Source organism: Vanessa tameamea, chromosome 14 (genome assembly GCF_037043105.1).
Source record: "Vanessa tameamea isolate UH-Manoa-2023 chromosome 14, ilVanTame1 primary haplotype, whole genome shotgun sequence".
Classification (NCBI taxonomy): Eukaryota; Metazoa; Arthropoda; class Insecta; order Lepidoptera; family Nymphalidae; genus Vanessa; species Vanessa tameamea.
This window is the reverse complement of record NC_087322.1, coordinates 12249981-12274039: the sequence shown is the minus strand read 5'-3', so window position 1 is coordinate 12274039 and position 24059 is coordinate 12249981. Positions and strand designations below refer to the sequence as shown.

Here is a 24059-nt window from a genome sequence, read left to right as displayed (position 1 = left end):
CAATTTTCAAGCATACGCTAGGCTTTAAAACTGTCGTATATATTTAGGTTAATTTGAAAAAATGCTAAAAGTACGTGTTCAAAGTTAAAAGCATTTTAATTTTATATTTCATAGCCCAAAATACAAAATTTTAATTTAAACTTTTGTCAAACACCGATAGTGATATTTCACTGTTAATACGTTTTTTCCCGAACTCCGACGAAACGAAATTTCCAGTTTAAAAAAATACAAGCGAGTTCGTCACAGATGTGTTCCGCCGAGTTGAAATATGGCCATCCTGTCCCATAGTTTTATATTAAATTTCTCGTAATTCCACGAGGACCGCTTCGTTCGCTATTTCTAGAAAGTCTACAAAAACTAAACTCGAATATTGTCTCGTGAATGTAAGTGGGGCTCTGATTTTCAACTATAAAAATATGCAAAAAGTGAAAAATTATAATCAGATAAATAATAATTTTTGTCGCTTTAGATCCCGAATACCCAAGTTTGATACCCGGGTTGGCTTTTGCCCATTCGTGGCATATTTATAGGCTGACGATATGTATGATCTGCTTGATCCTTTGGCTTTGCGTAGAGATGTTGGATCGCTCTGCATCTTCTATAGAGGAATTGTTAGGATTAATCCCGGCTGCTGAATTTCACCTGCGGACATCTCGTCAAAATTCCAAATATCACCCGCACCACCTAGATGTCCGAAAATCTACAACAGCGCGATTTTTAAGACATTTTCTGCCTCGCACAACCAATCTGTGGAACCAGCTTTCGCCGGCGGTTTTTCCGAACCGATACGACTTGGGAACCTTCAAGAAAAGAGCGTACTCCTTCCTGAAAGGCCGGCAATGCACCTGCAAGCCCCCCGGTGTTGCAGATGTCCATGGGCAGTGGTAGTCACTTTCCATCAGGTGAGCCTCCTGCTCGTTTGCCACCTCTAACATAATGAAAAGCCGTAGGTCCTGCACCTGATTTCAACTCTGAAATGTATTCAGAATAAATAAAAATAAAAAATAAAAATAAAATGCCCTCTTATCGACTAGAATAGAGAGTGCACCGTTTCTTGCGAATATACTTGTACTTAATAATATTTTCTACGCAATTTTCGAGGCACATTTGTACGTGTTAAACCTAATCTTCGCGACACAATCACATGTATAAGAGTTCCGAAGACACGGGACATTTACAAGTATTCATATTATTTTTAATATATTCATACAAAACTGATATTTCTTTACTTCTCAACAAAAACTTAAATTAATAAAGATAATAAAGATTACTTTATAAAAATTTATTGTCTAATGTATTTATTTAAGGCAATGTGATTAAAAAAAGTATTAATAAAATAAAATGATAATACTGTCATAGTTAATATCTTGAAACACGTACGTTGACAATACAAATGCTTGTAATAAATCTGTCTAGACAATAAAGTTAATAAACTTAATAATAAAAGATTAGACAAGCCACGAAAAAAAACTTTAAATTAATTCTAAGGACAAAGACGACGTTCCTCCTCTTTCTAAGAAAGGCTCCTTAGTATGTTGTCTTGTTTATTAGTTCGCAAACCCCAAACTCCTGGGTTCAGAACTCAGCTAGGTTCAATAAAAAGTTATTTAAGATTTTTCTTCAAAAAAGTCAGAATGGCAGCCCGCCCGGAAGTAGATGCCATTGAAAATTGCAATGGGAGCCGAGATGGCCAAGTGGTTAGAACACGTGCACGATGATTGCGGGTTCAAACCCAGGCAAGCACCAATATTTTCATGTGCATAATTTGTGTTTATAATTCATCTCGTGCTCATCGGTGAAGGAAAACATCGTGAAAGCATGTGTCTAATTTCAATAAAATTCTGCCACATGCGTATCCACCAACCCGCACTAGAGCAGCTTGGTGGAATATGGTCCAAACCTTCTCTTCAAAGGGAGAGGATGCATTAGCCCAGCAGTGGGAAATTTACACACATATGAATGTATGTATGTAAGTTGAACATGTGGGTACTACCGTGCCTCAGAATGGCTGTCAGATTGACATCCCATGTCCCCTTCACAGTTGAAAATTATTTTTTGAATTAAAAATTGTGTCAAAGTCTAGTAAATGAACCCCTTATGAGTGATAACTTGCGCTCATGGGAATTGGCACTATATTAAAATGGTAAAAGGGCGGCCGGACTCAGTGAGCTTGACCCGTCAGGGACTTAAAAAAAAAGGTCGTTAGCCTGGGCCGTGGACGCATAAGCATAAGGTGGGGCCACACCTGTCCTGCTTAGATAACCCTGAAGAACATGACAGCCGTGATGACCTCGTGCCGTACGCATTAGCGAGGAGCCCCGCCACGCGACGAGCGAATCACGGCACGGAACGACCCGCGGCTACCTCTGTTAATACATAAGAATGTGTAAGACATGGACGCCTAATAATAACTTACTGTCGTATTATTTAAAGTATTTCCCTACAATCTATAATTAATCTATATCACATATGCTCCTATAATAATAAAGTCTAACGTATCATATTTGTTCGTTTATTTTTAACTATTTCCACCTGACTACGTTTTTATTTTCGTATTCATCAGACTATTTTACAGTATATTTTTTTTATCGTGGTTATTCATTGTTATAATTTTATTCTGGGTTTTGTCGATTCGACCTTTCATCCATTAAATTGTGGCTTTTGAAAATCAGCTCCCAAATATTGTTGAAAATATAATAACTTAATATTGGATTTACGAAAACCATCATCATGAGCACAAAAAGGGGGGTGAGATACAGATGTGTAAAAATAAAAACACTCCCTTTTTTCTACATAGTCTAGTTACTTTATTAATGTTTCATGCACAGACCGTTACTTTCTTAATGATAAAGATTAGATTCCTATAAAATCCTAAAATAAATTTGATAATTATCAACTATATTATATATGAGCCGAGATGGCCCAGTGGTAAGAACGCATACATCTAAACCGATGATTTCGGGTTCAAACCCAGGCATGCACCTCTGAATTTTTATATGCTTAATTTGTGTTTATAATTCATCTCGTGCTCAGCGGTGAAGGAAAACATCTTGAGGAAACCTGCATGTGACTAATTTCAACGAAATTCTGCCACATGTGTATTCCACCAAACCGCATTGGAGCAGCGTGGTAGAATGTGCTCGAAACCTTCTCCTCAAAGAGAGAAGATTCCATAGCCCAGCAGTGGGAAATTTACAGGCTGTTAAAGATGAAAAATCAACTATTTTTTTTTTAACTATATTAACAAAAGCGACCCAGAAAAGCAGGCAATCAACTATTGAATCTGTTTGTATATTATCACGACTAACTAATGAACCAAACGCATATTAATTCGACGTAATTATTGGAATCGATATTTAATATACATACATATTTAATCCTTAGTATACTAATGTTATAAATGTGAAAGTAATTCTAACTGTTACCTCTTCACGCTTAAACTGCTGAACCGATATAGATAAAATTTGGTGTGGAGATGATTTGAGTCCCCGGAACTACGAGCAGCCCTCGAAGGGGTGAAATGGGTAGTGACGATTTGTGTAAAGGCTTTCAGTAAAGTCTTTGGGTAAAGTTTTATTAATACCGCAGGTTTAGCCAGTAGTATCATAATTACAAACGTGAGTTTGTTTATTTTTTTGTTTGTTATGGTCTTACTTTTTAAGCCACTTATAAAATAAAAACATGTAATAATTATAAAAGCCTGTATTCGCTGACCAAAATGCTTATAAATAAATTATAATAGACTTCCTCTAGATAAATAGTGTGAAATAGTCAATGTTTTGTCATTTTGTTTTAGTCAATTTTGCATGTACATTGTCAGGGATACAGAGAAGGATACGGGGTACCTGCACCCTCTTCCAATTAATAAATGAAAAGGAAGTAAAATCTTTGTTCCAAATTAAATATAACCAAAATTTCTATTCAAAGTGAATGTTCCGAATTCAAATCACGAAAGGATTAGAGGAGTAGCGCAAGAACTCCATTCAAATGCACTCAAGCCCCCAGTCTGAATTATTCCTTTCGTATTTCATTCTCCTCACCCATCAAATGTATCAACCGTTCAACCATTACAGCGTGTTACCAATCGCGATAGTTAATTGGAATTTCAGTGAGTTATTGACAAATATTGGTGTTTTAAAATTGTTTCCACGTCGACATTTCGCATCCCTATTCGAACGTAAATATTAATTGCCAATTGTATATTGCTTTAGTTTACACTGGCTTTATTATAATTTTTATATATTTTTACTTTGGAACTGTGATGGTCAAGTGGCTAGAAAGCGTGAATTTTAACCGATGATTCGGAGTTCGAACCACTGTATTTTCATGTATGTGGCGAACGAGAATCTTCCACGAGTTTCCAACCCGCATTGTAACAGCTTTGTGGAGTGAGCTCCAAATCTTAATCCTGCAGTGAGACATTCGCAGACTTAAGTTTAACTTATAACACTTTGGACTTTTAAGGAGCCGAGATGGCCCAGTGGTTAGAACGCGTGCATCTTAACCGATGATTTCGGGTTCAAACCCAGGCAGGCACCACTGAATTTTCATGTGCTTAATTTGTATTTATAATTCATTTCGTGCTCGGCGGTGAAGGAAAACATCGTGAGGAAACCTGCATGTGTCTAATTTCAACGAAATTCTGCCACATGTGTATTCCACCAACCCGCATTGGAGCAGCGTGGTGGAATATGCTCCAAACCTTCTCCTCAAGGGAGAGGAGGCCTTAGCCCAGCAGTGGGAAATTTATAGGCTGCTAATGTAAAAAAAAAATGTAATGTAATATAACACTTTGTACCCATCTTCATTTGTTATATACAAATCAAACTTACAATGCGATCTTTTATTTTTATTTAATTTAGGTTGGCCAACTGTCAAATGAGTCACCCGATGGAAATTGCTTAGCCCTTAGACATTGGCGCCTTAAGAAATAATATCCATTTTTACATCGCCAATGCACCACCAACCTTGGCTATTAAGAAGTTACGTCCCTCGTACCAGTTATTATTACCTCATCAACATCGTATCACCATTTAGAGCTGCTGGTTGTTAATTCATAATAATTTGTAATGACGAGCGAGCTATTAAAAGTTATAAAACATTTTACATTTATCAAAAAAAAAATTGCTTATTTTTAATGATATTTTGTACGAGACTGTAGATGAAAGAACTTGGATTTAGTATTTTATTAATTTTTATACAATACGTGCACATAAATTGTGTATGATTATTGCACGTGATTGATGATCACGAGTAACTACTGAGTTTCTTCCCAACACCTATCGGTAAACTCCATATTGCAAGCCAGTTGAAAATTTTCAGGCATCGGTAGGCTTTCTTGCAGATGGGCCACCTGATTTAAGTAGTTACCACTATCCAAAGACATTTGCATCGTGTAAAATTTTAACTATTGCGTAAATAACCAATGTGTCACCAACCTTGAGAATTGAGGTGTTACATCTCTTGTGCCTATAGTTACACTGGCTCACTCAACTTTCAAACGGGAACACAACAATATTAAGTATTCCTGCTTAGCGCTAAAATATATGATTAGTGGGTGGTACCTAACCAGGGTTTTACAAACACCAAGTAAAGTAAAATTTAAATTATCTTGTAAAATGACGATGCAAAAGTGCTGTAAGAGCATATTTGAATAAAAGACTTTCATGTGATGAAAGTACAATATACCAAAATATCTTAAGAGGTAAGAAATAAATTCCACCCGTCGCTCCGCCCTCATCTACCCGTAACTTTTTAATTACGTCGCATTCCAGGCAGCCCTGTAATTTCTTGCTAAATATTTTATGTTAATTGAGCTAGCTCAAAGACTTCTAACCTTGTGTAGTGCCCTACAAAGGGTTGGTTTTTCAAAGTAATTTAGCAACAGTCTGATGCCTTTTATTACAACGATTTTTAATGTTGAACTTTGTTGACCAATTTTATCAAATCTTGTTCAAGTTTATTTGAAATTGATATCCTTATAAACGTTCCTGCCTAAAATACTTTTTAGAAATAAAAAATATCCGATATTAAAATGTGGCATTTTGCAGCCGAAACTTACTATAAGTTATAATAAGTTACTTGAACTTATGTCAGGTTACGATATTCAAAGGAACCATATGACGTGTTTATGGTATATATAGCACACTAATACATCATTGATACAAGGTGTAATTTAGAACCAATGTCTTGCTAGGTCTCCTTGATAGAATCAACGTTCAATTTAATCCAGTCATACGACAATTCAAAAGTTATAATGATGACTCAAACCACGAATATATTGATATTAAATTAACTATTTAAACGTAAAATTATAAAATACGACTATAAATTATAACATACTGTTAAATAGAACAATGAATATTTAATTCCATTAAAAAATGCTTCTACACAAAACTTAAACCCTAGCCAATTGTGCAGAAGATATACTAAGGCACAGGCAAGTGTGTGTGGTAACACAGATGTATTCTCAAGGGTATTCCCTTCGAATCTGACACGATCGCAGTGAGATCTGGCACAGGACCAACATATTTAAAATTGATGAGTACCTAATTCCAAGAAACTACTGAAAATGGGTTAAAGGAAAAACCAAATGTTTGAAATTGGTTCCAACCTTGGAATTTAATCTATATTCGTGAAATCTGCATATTAATTAGCCACAAGTCCAACGTCGCATTACAGGCTATTACAAATTTAATAATAAAAATAATTACTTTAAAATAATTTAAGTCAATGTCATTGTAACGGACAAATATTCTTCGCGTCACCAATTCGCCACCAATCCGCGGAACTAAGACATTATGTCGCATGTTCCTATGTCCCCACTTGCTCACTCCCCTTTCAACCGCAACGAAACAATACTAAATACTGCTGTTTGGCGGTAGAATATTTGATGAGTGTGTGATACCTAGACGGGCTTGAACAAAGATCTACCACTAAGTAAGATATAATTGTTTTGCGAATATTATCAGAGGTGTACTGAATAAGGAAGCTCGTTTGTTAATAAGCCGCAATACGCCAGTTTCCTAAGCATTTTCATAACAAAAAAATCATTCATATATAAATATATATATAAAAACGGGGCTTGGCGACCCAGCAATAAAAGTTTATTGTAGCGTATGCTACGATCATAAAAGGCTCTAGTCCCGCTACCTTTTACGAAAACTAGAACGAATAAAACATAACACACTCGTAATTCAACGCTCTGTTAAGTAACACGATTTCGGATTTATTGAGCTGTTTCTATGTGTTTGAATTCAACGATAAATATGGAAGATTTCAATTAATTTAGAATAATTTAGTTGTCTTCATATTATAGACCATGTGGTTTTTCATTAAAATGCGGTTCACTGTTTGTCTATGTAAGGTATAATTGTCATACAATTCTAGATACTGAAATTTGTGTTCAAGCTAAAGTTCATATTTCTATTAGGGCCTAAAATGTAAATCAAAATTGTATTCAAACAGGCTCTTACAAATATCTTATAAATATTTGCATACGTTCTAATCTTTATTTTATTTTGATATAACATAACTGTGTCATTATTACTTATATTCAACTGATTTATAGTATGCATATATTTAATAAGGGTAGTAGAGAACACGCCAACTTTTTTATAATAAAAAAAAAATTAATCTCATCTATCCTAAAATATTATATACCACGAAATTATTTATTTTGTTGTGAATCGTATACTTTGTTTTAAATTTTGCAATAATGCTAAGTCCCAGTAACTAACGTAAAATTGCTTAAGTTTATTTTTAGGGTTCCATAGCCAAATGCCAAAAAACGGAACCCTTATAGATTCGTAATGTCTGTCTGTCTGTCTGTCCGTCCATCCGTATGTCACAGCCACTTTTTTCCGAAACTATAAGAACTATACTGTTCAAACTTGGTAAGTAGATATATTCTGTGAACCGCATTAAGATTTTCACACAAAAATAGAAAAAAAAACAATAAATTTTGGTTTTTCCCATATTTAGAACTGATTTTTTTTTTCATTGAACCCATACGTATGGGGTATCTATGGATAGGTCTTCAAAAATTATAATGACGTTTCTAATATCATTTTTTTCTAAACTGAATAGTTTGCTAGAGACACTTCAAAAGTGGTAAAATGTGTGTGTCCCCCCTGTAATTTCTGAAGTAAGAGAATGGTAAAAAAGAAATATATAATATACATTACTATGCAAACTTCCATCCAATATTGGTTTGAACGAGATCTAGTAAGTAGTTATTTTTTTAATACGTCATAAATCGAAAACCGCAATTTAACTTTCATTCAATCAACTCAAATATAAAAAAAACATTTAATTTCATAAACATAAACCTTGTTACTTACTGCTACGGAACCCTTCATGTGCGAGTCCGACTCGCACTTGGCCGCTTTTTTGTTATTGTTTTAGACGGATTTTTAATAATAATTTTATTATTCTCAAACGTTTTTAATTTATTCCATTGTCTGTTATTTAATATATAAAGTACAAAGAAAGCAACTTCGTTACGGGTGACCCAGGAGAAGGTGGAGATATATGTATGTTTTTTTAAGTTATATTTCATTTAGTGCGTTGTGAAAAAATAATGAGAGGGAATTTCGGGAGAATCTCAATTGCATAGTGTCGGTAACGCTTTATTCAAATCAACTTGCAAAAGTCGGTTTGAATGAATATGATTTTATATACTTGGTTGTGAAAAAAATATTTTTCTCATTCATCAATAAAGTTTACAGAGTGCATTGTTATTGTAATAATAACAGTTTCAGAAAAGGAAATATGAAGTATGTTTCATAAAGAAACTGTCCATTGCAAAAATATATTAGCAAAGATTTACGATACTGCACTGACAATGGAGTTGTTGCTCCACGCGCCATTACACAGTGTGTCCACTTTATTTATACCCAAGGATTCCTAATCCCATGGCATCCAATGATTCTTTATATAGGAGATTAATGACTTAAGTCAGTAGGCCGAGACTCCCTCGATAAGGAATCTATGTGATTCTAAACGCAGCGAGATCTTTAGTTTGGGCAAATTGTTTTTCTAACAGACGGCACTTTGGGATTTGGTCCATGTTGCTTTATTAGTGTTATAAATTTAAGTGGACAAGGATTGAATTTATTTCTGTTGGAAGTTGCTTAATCACTAAAGAGGAAGCTGGGCGCTTTTTTATTCTATCGTTTCTACATCTAGGTAGTGTGTCAAATTAATCTACTTTATTGTCTTGGTATGCGTGATAGCTACGCTTGACACTCGTCAAATGTCTTACTATTCTACTAGTATGCATCTACTTAGTGGCCAGTTGACACTATTTTCTTCGACGCATTCTCAGCTTTGTCAGCCTTTCATGACATATATACAATGAAGGTGTTCAACAATAAAGATGGCCCAGTGGTTAGAACGCGTGCATCTTAACCGATGATTTCGGGTTCAAACCCAGGCAGGCACCACTGAGTTTTCATGTGCTTAATTTGTGTTTATAATTCATCTCGTGCTCGGCGGTGAAGGAAAACATCGTGAGGAAACCTACATGTGTCTAATTTCAACGAAATTCTGCCACATGTGTATTCCACCAACCCGCATTGGAGCAGCGTGGTGGAATATGCTCATACCTTCTCCTCAACGGGAGAGGAGGCCTTAGCCCAGCAGTGGGAAATTTACAGGCTGATTATGTTTTATGTAACAATAAAACGATTACAATTTTGTTGCTTAATTTGTTTATTTGGATATTAAACATTAGGTACTTGTTACTTATAAACTAAGATATAGTATATCTACAGATGAACGATTTAGAGCCAAAAGTTTATTGGTAAAATTCCTTTATTGCTATTTAAACTCAATGTGCCACTTGATATAAATGGTAATCATATCATTAACCTCAAATTAATTAGGATATCCCATTATATAACTAATTTTAACCGCAAACCTTAAACACTTACCCTTCTAGAATCTAGAAGCGATTTATTAATAATTCATAGTTATATTAATAAATAATTCATGCCAGATAAACTGCCTTGAAGGGATTTCTGGCGGATTAAAATTAAAGGGCGGTATATATTATTTGGGTTTATGTAATACTACAACTATTTATTTGTAACAAACAAAAGAAAAGCAGTTCCACTTAGTGTAAACTTAAAAACAAGTAGCAGTGTGCTCCGAGGAAGCTGTGTTACGGGTTGTATAATTAGTGCTGTAATTATAGCGATTAAGTTAGCAAGATAAGTTTATTTTTTGGCAAGTATACCTGTGCTGAATTTTGTAGAATGAAAATTTTAAGTGGATTTGCAGATTCTAATGGAGTAAACAATTAGGAAACAATCATAATAATCTAATCATCTTTTATCTCATCGACGATCGCACGTGTTTAATAAAATATACGAAATATTTTATTAGTATAATTTTTTTTTATATAATATGTATTATTGTTATTTTTATGAATAATAATAATGATTTACATTACCACTATAAGAAATGATATCCGTTCTTTACCTCGGGAAATAAGATATGAGATATAATATACCTTGTGTATATTGTGTACTCCAACCACAAGAGGATAAAAGCCAAACAAACAACATTTGACATTGAATTGAAGCGATATCATTGGTCGAGAGCGTGAATGATCTACGACATTCATTATGGATTTACGAAAAAACGGCGCTCTGAAGCTGGTAGGAACTTTGGGAGTAAAATTAAAGTGGATATAAGCAGATTAGTGGAATAGTGTTGCTTAAATAATGATGTATTAGTCAAGAACTGTTAGTTGTGCACAATATAGCGGAGCTATTAGAGAATCATACATAAATCTGAGATTTGTTTCCTTCCTTTCCTTCTTTGAATGGAATGGAGTATAATTACACTCACTCGCTCACCCTTCAAAGCGGAACACCAAAATACTACGAATAGCAGATTGGTCGATAGAATAAGTACTCATCACCCAGATAGGTTTGCATACAGTTCACCATCAAAACATATAGTGTTTATCTTAAGCAAATATCAAAATCGATTTAAGTTTCGATACTATCAGTTATGCTTGCTTTGTTACACTTGTTTCTTTAAGACGCGCTTGATACTAATCACCTAATGCCATGCCATGCCATGATTACCCCAGCGACGTCAGCTACTATTAAAACATTAGCCCTTGTATTGAAAATTACTTGATTAATAATTTGCGTGTTTATTTTGATTCTGTCACAAGTGTTTTTGTTCTTTTGTACTTTATTAAAAGAAATTAAAATTTTATTGTAATGTCATATTTTAGGTTAAATGTGATTCTAATACAACAAAAAACTTATTTATTATATTTACCTTAAAATAAAATACTTTGAAATATTCAATTATAAAACTGTACCTCTGGGTACACTTTTTACACCACATCCACAACAATAATGTTTACATTTAGACAACCCAAAACCGGGACAAAAAATACGGTACGTTCACACTTCAATCCTGCCTATATCTGGGTTTAAATTATATTAATTTATTTTTATTATTGTATTATATTAGTCGAAATACTTCAATATTAAATTCTTATAAAGTAGAATTGTAAGAAAACATTTTTGATACTTTAAAAAGTATAAGAAACTCGTAGCACCATCGATAAGCCACTAGTCATGAGATCTAAAATGTTACAACTACTGGTATATTTACACTGGGTGATTCCACATTATTTTATATTACCTATACTTCTATTATAAGGAGGTATGTAGGGGGTTAATTCTGGAACTAATAAATCAATTAAATTGTGTTTTTACTGGTAAGAAGCTACAATATTCCCGTGCTATTGGCTACAAATGACATGTATATCGTCCGTATCAACATTTTTATCTTACAAGTCAGAAAGAAATACCTTTTAATACCGTATATCTCATTAAAATATCACCGATTACAAATTATTTGCAACCAAAAAATCGTTCTTGTGAAAAGAATAACGGCTGCCGTGCGAAGCTGGAACGGATCACTAGTCTAATATAAAATACAAATATTTTAAACGCTAAGTCTTTTAACAAATAATATCCTTCTAATGAATCATAGCTTTGACGGAGAATTCAAGAGGAAATAAAACTATTAAAATAGTTTCATCTAAAAGAAAATAACATTTCGGAGTCGAATTTCATTTTAACGTTAGAGCGACATGCGGAAAAGCCAATTCACTTGGTTTGTTTCAGTTAAATTATAAAAGAAACGGTAACAAAAACAATAAATCTGCAAGACAAATAATAACTAAATTACGGACAAATATAAGTATTCTTATTCACGTCAAAATAAAGTCTGAAAAATATAAGCACTAAGAAAGAATAACAAAGTTGAAAGTTACATTTCCCAGTGTAACTCGTCAGCTGGTCACTGGGGAGGGGCGTAGTCAGCATTATTCGAGATAACTTATACCAAAACTGCAAACGCGCAAGACTGTTGTAATAAGCTAATGCATTGCAATGGAATTGCTTCGAGAAGATGATGTTCTTTTAATATATTCTGTTAAACAACTTATGTATGAATTTTAGAGGGTAAATGTTTTGATATGTAAACTTCGTTTTAAATTTAATATAATTGCTTGTTATGTTGCTGCTACGCGATCTCTCCTCTTAAAGAGAAAGTTCCAATGCAACTTGACGATTAAAAGATTGACATATCTGGCAATAAAAATTCAGGTTTCCTCAATATGTTTTCCTTAGCCGATCATTGAGCAGTTTGTGTATTACATAGTAGTGCTTTTTGAATTTTGAACCTACTATCTATTAAATACAAATATTTAAGATTCACGTTAATAGTCGCGGTTAGGATATCAGAAAGGGACATTAAGTACCCCGAATCAAATTTAATTTTCAAAATAAACCCTTTACTAATTGAATACCTCGAGTCCTCTGTTTGGCGCTGCGTCAATGTTGTAAGGATTGGATAACATGTATTACAGTGGAAAATCAAAAATTCAAGAACGGAAAAGTCATTATTGAGAAAGAAATAAAATATCATTTAAAAATATGCGGTTATCAACAAAATACAATCTCGAAGTCTAAAATTTAATTTCATTTGCTACAGATTGATATCCACAGCAACTGGTACGAATGGGAACGGGTGAAACTGAGGTCCATCCCAAGAGGCTGGCACAGCGCCAAGTAATAATACTGGTATTTATCTCCACTGTCTCTAACTAAAATGTCTATTTGCAGTTACAATTTGTTTAACTGTTTCTGAACGTGACGTTTATTAAAGATCTTTTTTTTGTTCTTTCCTAAATTCGTGTTTTCTTCTTAGTAGAGGAGGCTTATGTGTATAATAAACTGCTGGGCGTAGACCTCACACGGATAACATTTTTTTATTAAATATATGATTAGTTTGCGTCTAATATAAGACTGAGCTATAGATGCTAGATGTCTTATGTTTTATTAAGCGAATTGTTGTGTAGCATAAAAATGTCATCGACTTGTGAATATCATTACTTAAAAGAAAAAAAAAATATTTGGCATATACGGGTTTTATTGATTTCATATTAGTAGGCAGACTGGCAAATGGGCCTTATGGAACGTGGTCACCATTCACTACCAATTCTTACACAGCCAATACCATAGATAAAGAAATCCATCCCTTACGGGGACAATGCGCCACCAACCTTAAGAACTAAATAAGATGTTGTCCCGTTTGCCTGTTGATACACTGAAGGTGGTCCACTTTCCTGTCTGTTTACCTATTTTTATCTAAACAATTATAAATAAAAAGAAGCCTCAGCGAAGAATAAAAATGATAAGCACGAATGAGATAGTCGCAAAACTCTAAGCTCCACGTTTTGTATCCACTCGGCCATCTCGGCTCATGTAGTGATGTAATGTAGTTTAACTTTTAGTGATGGGACGACAGGTTCACGAGACGCTGGCGTGTTGCCAAACAGATAATGTTTACCACAAAATGTTTCAGTAACCGAGAAGTGTATTTGTATCTGGTACAATTCACTTAATACCAGCACGAGATAAATAAACGCTTGTAACTTTAAGAAGTGCTCGAAATTTTAAAAAACTGGCAAGAAGCTCACTAGTTACTTTTTTCATTAATCTTCCAAAGTACATGTAAAAATATCAATAAAATTAATGTATCATTCATAAAATAAATGAATACTAATTTCAAGCTTTTTTTGTCATATTATTACGGAATGAAAACTGAGTGACGTAGTCAAGGAAGTGACGTCACCGGCCATACGAAGTTAAAGAAAGGGGCATCCATCTTGGGTTGTCACGGTGGTAAAAATTGAACTGTCAGTTGCGTTCTTGATGAATTTCATATTATTTTTTTGTACGTAACCAAATTTAGTTAAAAAGTGTCCGTCAATATATATATACACATATTATGGCATCGGTTGCGGTCGAGCAAAAGGGCGACCTGATGGTAAGTGGTCACCATCGCCTATAGACAATGGCACTGTAAGAAATATTAACCATTCCTTACATTGCCAATGCGTCACCAATCTGGGGAACTAAGACCATATGTCTTGTGCCTGTAACACAATACTGAGTTTTATTTTGCACTAGTTAAAGAAGTGAATGATGCTCTTATGAGTCTTAAGACAGACAGTGCCCCTGGAAGGGATCATATCCCAACTAGTTTCTTGAAACTTGCCAAAACTGAAATTATTCCGATTATTTGTCATTTAACTAATCTTTGCTTTAAGAAAGAAGTTTTCCCATCATTACTTAAAAAAATCCATTATAACGCCCGTTCAGAAGATCGGTGACGGAGACAATCTCAATAATTACAGACCAATTTCCGTTTTACCTTCAATTTCAAAGCTAATAGAAAAGATTGTTAAATAGTAGATTATTAAATATAAATTATTGACAGAGACAAAATCTACCGACGATGCCGTTGAAGCTGTTACCTCATATATTGTAAAAAATCTCGATAACAGTATGAAGACTCTGGCTGTGTCCTTTGATCTGAAAAAAGCTTTCAATGCAACAGCTTTCTCCATCCTTGTAAAAAATTAGAAAACCTTGAAGTTAGAGATACCTTTTTAGGTCTCGTTAAGGATTATCTTAGTGAAAGAACCCAAAGAGTGAAAATTGGAAATATATATAGTCATGACTCAAAAATCACATATGACGTCCCACAAGGTAGTGTCTTAAAGCCTACATTGTTTCTCATCTACATTAATGGTCTCTGTGCTTTATCCATTAATAATGCTAAATTAGCATTTTCTTATTGTACAGTTACTAAAGTTATCCATTTTATTTTGTTTTGTTTATATTAATTAAAAGTTTATTTATTCTTTAGTTGCTTATATAACACACGATGTTATGGAAAAGTGGGTCTCTCTGACACGAGTAGGTATTATGCTCACTAGAGAGACCCAACCTTAAATATGCTATGTTTGGCGGTAGAATATCTGATAAGTGGGTGGTACCTAACCAAACGGGCTTGCACAAAGCCCTACCACCAAGTAAATTAAATTTTTTGGAAATGTTTTAGAAAAACGACGATTACAATGTATATTTTTTGGAGCGGAATATTTTAACTTGATAATCGAAATCTCCAAGATCTGTGTTGACGAATGACTTTGTAATATATTTTAATAATGTTTAATTACAAACTACATTTATACACTATAGTAAATTAATCACATGATAATTAAGTAACGGTGATAGGGTTTTGAACATTTATAATGTTCAGATATTCTCACCACTGAGCCGTCTCAAAAGTACCTTGTGTGTAAAATAAATAAATAAATTAACAAATAAATGAACGAACGAACGAACAAACAAACGCACAAACGAACGAACGAACAAACAAACAAACAAACAAACAAGTAAGTTAATAAATAAATAAATGTATAAATATTATATAAGTTAAGTTGCTTACACTAATTAAAAAAAACATAGAATCTAATCATAGGATATAATATCCCTTATAGTCACCGTAATCCTTTACACTGGAACACAGATATAGATAGTATTTATGTTTGATGGTAAAATGAACAAACCCGTAGGACCCTGCACAAAGCTCTAGTCACTTTTTCCGAAAAATAAAAAAGTTACAAATATTTATTGACGGCTTTAAAGGTAAATAAAACTCCATATTTAACATATCGTAAACATAAAAGGTAAAAATTCATGTTTTCATTCACCGCCGAGTACGAAATTAATTATAATATGTGTTCATAACTCATCGCGTGCTCAGCTGTGAAGAAAAACACATACATGCGTAGCCTGCTTGTGCGTAAAATTCCGGAACATGTTGGATACGCATGTACCAACAGGCATTGGAACAGTGTCTTTTTTATATAGAATATTGAGGATGACCTAAATGGGGAATTGTAAGAGGTCTTTATTGCCTATAGACATTGGCCTGTACCGTTGTACCTGTACTGACACTTGGTCTATCAATATGTGATGAGTGGGTGGTACCCACCCAGGCCAAATCTACCATTAAGTAAAGTAAAAGTGTGCTGTAATAAGCTTTAGAACCTTCTCGTCGATACAAGACCTTTTGCCCAGCAGTGGGACATTTACAGGCTGGTTTATTTATAATTAAAAATATGTTCAAATCCAGTTACATACGTTCATTTATCATAAGATTTTTTTATTTTGAATTTAAATGTATATTTTTATTTTATCGAAGGATCTTAAAAACACATTAGTTCGGGGACTAGGTATAAGAAACCGAGAAATGTTTTTGATATTCTATGTAGCTCGCAGTTACCCCGAATTCCTTTACCGTGTGATATTGTATAATTCTTTGGATGGAGATTTGGACGAAATTCCACTTAAAAAACTTCAAGGCCGGGTTGAGTTGATAGGCGGAGCGGTTTTGTTGTAAAGCCGATTACGAAATAAATGTTATTCGTGATTGAACGCTCGTAGAGTTTCGACTTTCTTTCAAAGTCAAAATATGCTGTATTCGATTAGGCTCTTACAGGCACTTTTCTACTGCCTGATTTCCAATTTTCTAACACCAGTGACCAAGAATTTCCTTACAATCATCCATCCTCAATTTCAAAACTTCAGGAGGTGAATTTTGAAAAAAAAAAAAAATCTTAATCCCTCGATCGATAAGAAATTCCTGTGCAAATTATAATCCTGCGTCATAAATTTTAAAATTTGATTTAGTAATTTTTTCTGCAATATGTATTGTAGTAGTAGGTATGACAAAATATTATTTGAAGTCACGCTCGGTAAGTAAAGTCTCAGTCTAAGGCTCTTTGATGGTAAATCGTTGGTAGCAAAGTAAAATTAATAATTCCGGCCCGGTTGCCCGCTATTACAGCCCTTTTGCAAATCCCTAAACTCAACAATTATTTTCATAGATTAGTTATTCAGGCGTAGTTTATTTCGTCTAATATTAAGTGTTTTTTAAAATTAAAATGCCCCAGTAAACCGGTTAGAGCAAAATAAAATATTCTCTGTATAAATTCTAATAAATTTATTATATCAATAAATATGTTTTCCATACATGCCATACATTATTAATAAAAACGCAATTGATATATTCAGGTCCGCCTACCTATTCTATTAAATATATATTATCAAAAGACTAGATTTTCACTATTTTCAGTTGGTTTTATATAAAATGAATTGATTGTATTTTTACGGTTCCAAGTGGCTATTACGGTCCTGAAAACCTTCCGTTATAGATTTATCAACTTACGTGACGCAAAAAAACTTTTTTGCTTTTACGAGTAGAGTCGGTCGTAATCTTGTAAAAAAAGACTCGGGGTTTCTACAAACTACGTTAGCTTTCCATTATTCTCTTAAGTCATTTCTAGAAAAATCCTTTCGCCAGTCTAACTGTATTACCATAAAATAGTTTCTTGAACACCATTTTGAGATACAACATACAAGCTTTAAAATCTTCTTGGAAATGTTTATCGTAACTTACAATTACTTTTTACTCTTTGAAATGTTATTCTTGTTTTTAAATTAGTTTAAAAATGTATGTCAACTGAATAACAGTTCAGAATTTGCATTTTGATATTTTATCGTAACAAAATGTTTAGACTAATTCGGCACAAAACATTTATGTTATATATTGTTATGGTTTATTCACTTACGAAGACACGCCCCTCTACATTGCATTGACGCTCGTGCTTACAAGATCTCTTAGTGTGCGTGAGACTATTAAAAGTACAGACTGCAAAAAAAAAACAAATTAGATTACATTTATTTTCGTTAATCCAATACGGATTGAATTTAAATCGACAGACACACGTTTCCTTAAGATCTTTTTCTTCACCGCCGAGAACGAGATAAATTAAAAAAACATATATCTATTTATTGGTGGTTCTGTTTAAAGGATATGTGACATCTTAGCTCCCAAGGTTGATGACGCATTGGCGTCACCGCATCTAAGTAATGTTTTTATTTTTCTTACAGCGTTAATGTCTATGAGCAGTGGCGACCACTTACCACCAGGCGGCACATTTGCCCATCCGCCTATATCATTAAAAAAAACAACAATTATTAGGCACTAACAAATTCAGAGGTGCTCGTCAGATTTTGTAGCCCTGTGGCCTAACTAACTAGACTTAGCTTAACTTCTGCTATAGCTGTGTTGCACTTTACGCTTTTACTTTAAATAACTACATGTATATATTTAAATAAAGTAGTCGAATACTCACGTCCAGTTACACAATCAATGTAACCTCGTACGATATAGAATCATTAGCTAAAGAAAGCGGGAATAAATCATTAAGCATTATCATAAATAAATATTCAGTGGCGTATTAAATTTCATCCCTAACTGCGGGCGCTTGGCTGCTTTCCAAAGGCCAACTTGTCTGGTACGTGGCTATAGTGAACTGAAACTGGATGGCGCAATATTGTTTGCTAGAGCGTGGAAATATACGAGTATTTATCAGTGCTCACGAGTAGATTCGACGGAGACTGCCGCGTTGAGCGAAAGCAGGGATTACAACATGAAAATGGCAATAAGAAGGAGCGATCAAGCGGCAACCGAGGCGAGTCCACGAAGCTAAGCGACCAGCCATTAGATTGCAGAATCCACGCAACGCAATATCCTAACAATATGCAAACAGCTTAGCAAAAAGAAACAAATACTTAATGATAATAAATTATTCTAAAAATGCATGTAGAAATAAGGAATGTTTTATATTATAGTTATAGTCAAGTACAGTAAATGTTAAGTAATAGCCTATTATTGTTCCACCGCTGGGCTAAGGTCTCCCGTCATTTCGAGGAGAAGGCTTGGAGCTTATTCAACCACGCTGTTCCAATACCGGTCGCTGGTTATGCATGTGGCAAAATGTTGTGTAAATGTGGCAAGTGTGTTCATTAAAATGCAGGTTTCCTCGTGATGGTTTCGTTCACCGACCACGAGATGAATTGTTAACACACACATGATAATTCAATGGTACTTGTGAACCCGCAATGATCCCTTAAAATGCACGTGTTCTAACCACTTGGCCATGAGATGCAATATTAAATCTAAAATGTAATTATATTTATAAAAATAAACTAACACTAATATTAGTCACTGATGTACACAAAACAAAAATGTAATTAAAAACAAAGGTAACCAAAGCCGAACTGGTGCATTACATTTAATATAATATTTTAAAATAACTTTCAAAAGTATTTTTAGGGGCCAACTTGAATAAAATTTATTTTAATTTTAATGTCATAAACTCAAAATCTTATAAAATGATGCAAGAATTCATGAAGATTTCCGTCATCAGCAATCGCTCAATAAGCGCATGTCTACGTTGTGAAAACTAATTCAATCTCGGATTGAAAATTACTTACACAATCGATCGAAATAAAGGCACGCGATATGGAGTAGATTTTTAGAATTTCATATTCATCAAATACCAACCACACAATCAAATATCAACAAACAGCGAGGGAACTAGTAAAATTATCCGCAAATCCGTAGTTGACGTGTCGTTAACGGCTTATTAATAATTCCACGGCCTAATTCCATTGCCACTAGTTATAAACAAAATAAAATATATTTAACACACAAATAATACCAACGAAATCATGAAAAATTGCCAACATGCCTTAAGAGGTGAAACAAATTCGTAAGTTGTCTATTCCAGTGTATCTTATCCGTGGTATTGACGATGCAAAATTGACTCCGATGTTTTTTCCGCACTATCCATTTTCTATCCATTAAGATTCTTTGATTCTTGCTCTGATTATTGTTCCAGTGGCGTGAGGTTTCCTGTTTTTAAGTGACCTTTGCACTTTAAGTTGGAAATCTAACCGAGGGAATTATTAATTATCTGCCATTTCTACGGGTTCACGGTACATCGCGTGATATCGTTTAATCGTGAGACGAATTGACTATTTACGTAATATTTCCTCGAGTGAGTAATCATAATTATGTATTATAAATAATATATATTAATAAATTAGAGTTATAATTTGTTTATATTTAATATTAGACTAGTATACTCATACGATCAGGTGAATTTATTGGTGAAAATAATTTCTATTTAACTGTTAAAACATCAGTCTCAGTCACACATGTTTGAGTTTAGTGTACACATGCACACACACTCAATAATTAAAAAAAAACATTATTCGAAATAGATAAGACATTTACACAAGTAAATAGGCATGTATTGTGGATATTGACATCTTGAGCGTGGAGTTGTTGATTTCCAGGTAGACTATAGTTAAAACAGTGCTTAATTACTAAATTTCTTGTCAGTTCTAGCTAACAATACGAACCAATGGTAGCTTTACATTCATTTCAATACTGCAACTTGTAAATTAAATTGCTTTTACGTACCTACTTGAGTAAAGAATATTGATTTAATTTTTTTACTGTTGGTGCCAATCATGAGATATGTGTTTACTAGGTTTTATGAATGCCCATCTAGGAAAGTACCATACGCTCATCAGATATTCTACCACCAAGCAGTAATATTTAGTATTGTGGTGTTCCAGTTTGAAGGTGGTATACACAATTCTACATTATCAGTATTATTATATTATCAGAATTATTACAGTTGCAATAAAAAGGTATTTTTTTAATGTATACTCTGAAATTTCATGATCTTTAATTGACACAGTGATATCATGTCGTTATCCTAACGTTGAACAGATGTCCTCTCTTTTGGAAAAGGGTTGGAGCTTGTTCCATTTCTGGCTAGATGTACAAATTTTATCCGTATCGAGCACGAGAGGAATTCTAAACACACATTAAGGGTACAGCGTGTTCCTCAAACTATCTCAGTTTTCGACACGATTAATTAAATTAATATAATCGCGTTTAAGCACACTACAACCAATGACACCACTTATACTGAGTGCAGCCACATTTAAATGTATAGTTAACAAGCTGATGGAATTATCAGTAAACAAAATACTCCAAACTAACAAACTTCGCCTGTAGCTTTAATACATCCATCACTAGTTACTCACCCCAGCTTCACACGGCTCGACTATGGATCTATTTATAAAGTTTATATTGGAATATATTGAACTATATTAGTTCACGCGGCGCACGCCATTAAAATTTCTACGAGGTATTTTTTTTCTAAATCTTCAACAGTCATCGTCATTATTCATACAGTTTGCACAAAATCTCAATGATACAATCAAATTTTTCATGACCATTAGTGAATTTGTACATTTACTATATCGCGTTCGGACAGACGGACAGACGAAGCGGGACGACTGTACAATATGTAGTTATCTCACAATTGGCTTAGTTGCTAATATATCCCATTACGTAACAACTTCAACAGAAGTAAATTATTTCGAGAGCACAACCCAACGTCGAGTGCTATTAAATGTTAAAGTTTTAATCATCATGTGTATGTAACGCGATACATGTGGTCAAATAATAAACAACAGTCAAATATCATATTTAAACAGAACAATGAAGGTTTATTTCAACGCGAGTGGGTAATTATGAGTTGCTTCATTTGCAAATAAGGGAGATTTGGAGCTCGAGTGATAAACTTGAACCACCTGCTAGCCAATTTATTGCTTTGACGTAAAACCCCCATGTAGGCCACGACAAAAATAACAGACATTTTTGTCGTTTATAAAATTAACACTTAAAAAATTTAAAAAAACATCGTTAGTCCATTTGTCAAAGCCCGTCTGAGTAGCACGCACTCATCAGATATTCCTAACCTAACCTAAAAGTAAGGCTTAGTACTGTTATATTCAGGTTCGAAAACAGTTGACCGGTTTAACTACAGGCACCAGGCTAATAATTATTATAGCGTCAGTGTTTATATGGGTGGCGATGACCACATATCAGACCCATTCATCCATACCACCTATATAATTTCGGTATTTTTGATATGCTATTAACCCGTGAGGAGGCGCGCCCTGAAAATATACACGATGAAGCGCGCGCGAGCAAAATGCTCACATTACTTCAAATAAGATTTTTTAATTAACTATTGATAAATGTTATACATTTAATAACATCAAAATAAATAAAAGACATGTAGTTTACTATATAAAGAGTTTATTTATCATTAGTTAACAAAAAATGCAGTCTTATGCTTAAACAAAAATAGCTAATCATCTTTGGCCTTAACTAATTAACAAAAATAAACTAAAAGAGCAAAATCAAACAAAAAAATAGTTTTATGGACATGGTTGCTTTAAAAAAATCACACGCTGTACCATCATCAAGTCACATTTCTTTTACATTTAGATGACTTATTTTTTTCAATCCAACCATATATAATAAACCAATTAATACTTTAATTTCAACTAAATCTGTTTGTTTATAATCTCTTTCTCGAGATAATTTTTCTTGTTATTTTTTTATGTATATATTTGTGTAAGAAACATTTTTTTCTAACATTTCATCGTCCACAAACAATGAAATAGATCGCAAGGGTGTCGTGGCGTTTTTAGCTACTTGTTTGACCCCAGGTAAATGTGTTACTATATCGCAGTTCCTAGTGCGCACATTACGTAAAGGCTTATGGACGAGCCATTTTATAGTCTTATCTTTTCCTGTATAATATGATATCCTACCTCTTGGTTCTTGCATTCCGTCATTCTCCAGTTCATCTGAGGAGTGTTCAGTATCGTCGTCGTGAAGGCCTTCTATTACTGGACCGTCACTTTCAGCATCATCGGCACGATTCACGCCTGTATCCTCAAGATCTAATGGCTCTTCTTTCTCCGATTCAAGGTCTTCTAGCCAACTAAGAATTTGAGCCTGCCGTTGATCGTTCATCTTGAATTTTTATACTAAAAACAATTGACAGATATATTAACAATATTTTTACTGAGATAAATTACATAAATATGCATAATAATTACAAAATACACGTTAAAATAAATTTTATTACTAACAAAAAAATACTTACGTGGATAGGCGCGCGATGAGCGAAATGCCGCGCAGCACGATGCGATGCACACAAACACCTTGCTGCGCGGACGCTGCGGCACTGAGCGGCGCAAATAGCGTCAGCGGAGAGGGGATGGAATGTTGGGAAGGTACTGAGAAGCTCATAGTGCTTGAGGGTTTCTAACATAGATAATAATCGTAATAATATTTTGCGTGAGCAAAGTGCTCATAGCGCGCCTTCTCACGGGTTAAAGATAGTTCTACATTGGTATAGAGGTGACAACAGGGTAGATTATTTATGAATATGTATTAGCATAAAGACAAATGAGTCTTGTTAAAGTAGTGTCATGTACAGCTCCAACCAAAGAGTAAGTGAATGAGCTTTGCTTATTAACGCAAGTGACTATTTGTTTAAGGGGATTCCCTCACCGACAGCACCGCGCGCCTCAATCGCGTAACAATCAAATATTCGATTTGAGCATTCGTTAGCAGTCGAGTAGGTTCTTTTTACAATGACGAACAAGTTGTATCCTTCCAGGCTCCATACTGCAATGTTCAGTTCTTCTCACTCACTTATTTACTGCTGGAATGCTCCCGGTGAAAAACTTATTTACATTTTCACTTTTAGAATTCAATCATTACTTATTAAGCAGTACTATACTTATGAATACAATTTGTTATCAAAGAATCATAATATAGTTTTGAGAAATATTGTTTGTAAGTTTGTCTACGGGTACGGGGGCAATTGAATACCCGAACGGCAGAAAAGAAATCAGCAAAGAAACTGT

At 34.1% G+C, this 24059-nt stretch overlaps 1 protein-coding gene across 1 annotated transcript in view; it reads left to right on the top strand.

The window, feature by feature from the left end:
• The first annotated feature begins 382 nt into the window (after positions 1-382).
• LOC113395993 (myogenesis-regulating glycosidase) overlaps positions 383-24059 on the top strand; it is a 312246-nt gene continuing 288569 nt past the window's right edge. The window contains exon 1 of the mRNA XM_026633756.2: positions 383-387. The gene's annotated coding sequence lies outside the window, so the exon portion shown is untranslated. The remainder of the gene's footprint in view (positions 388-24059) is intronic.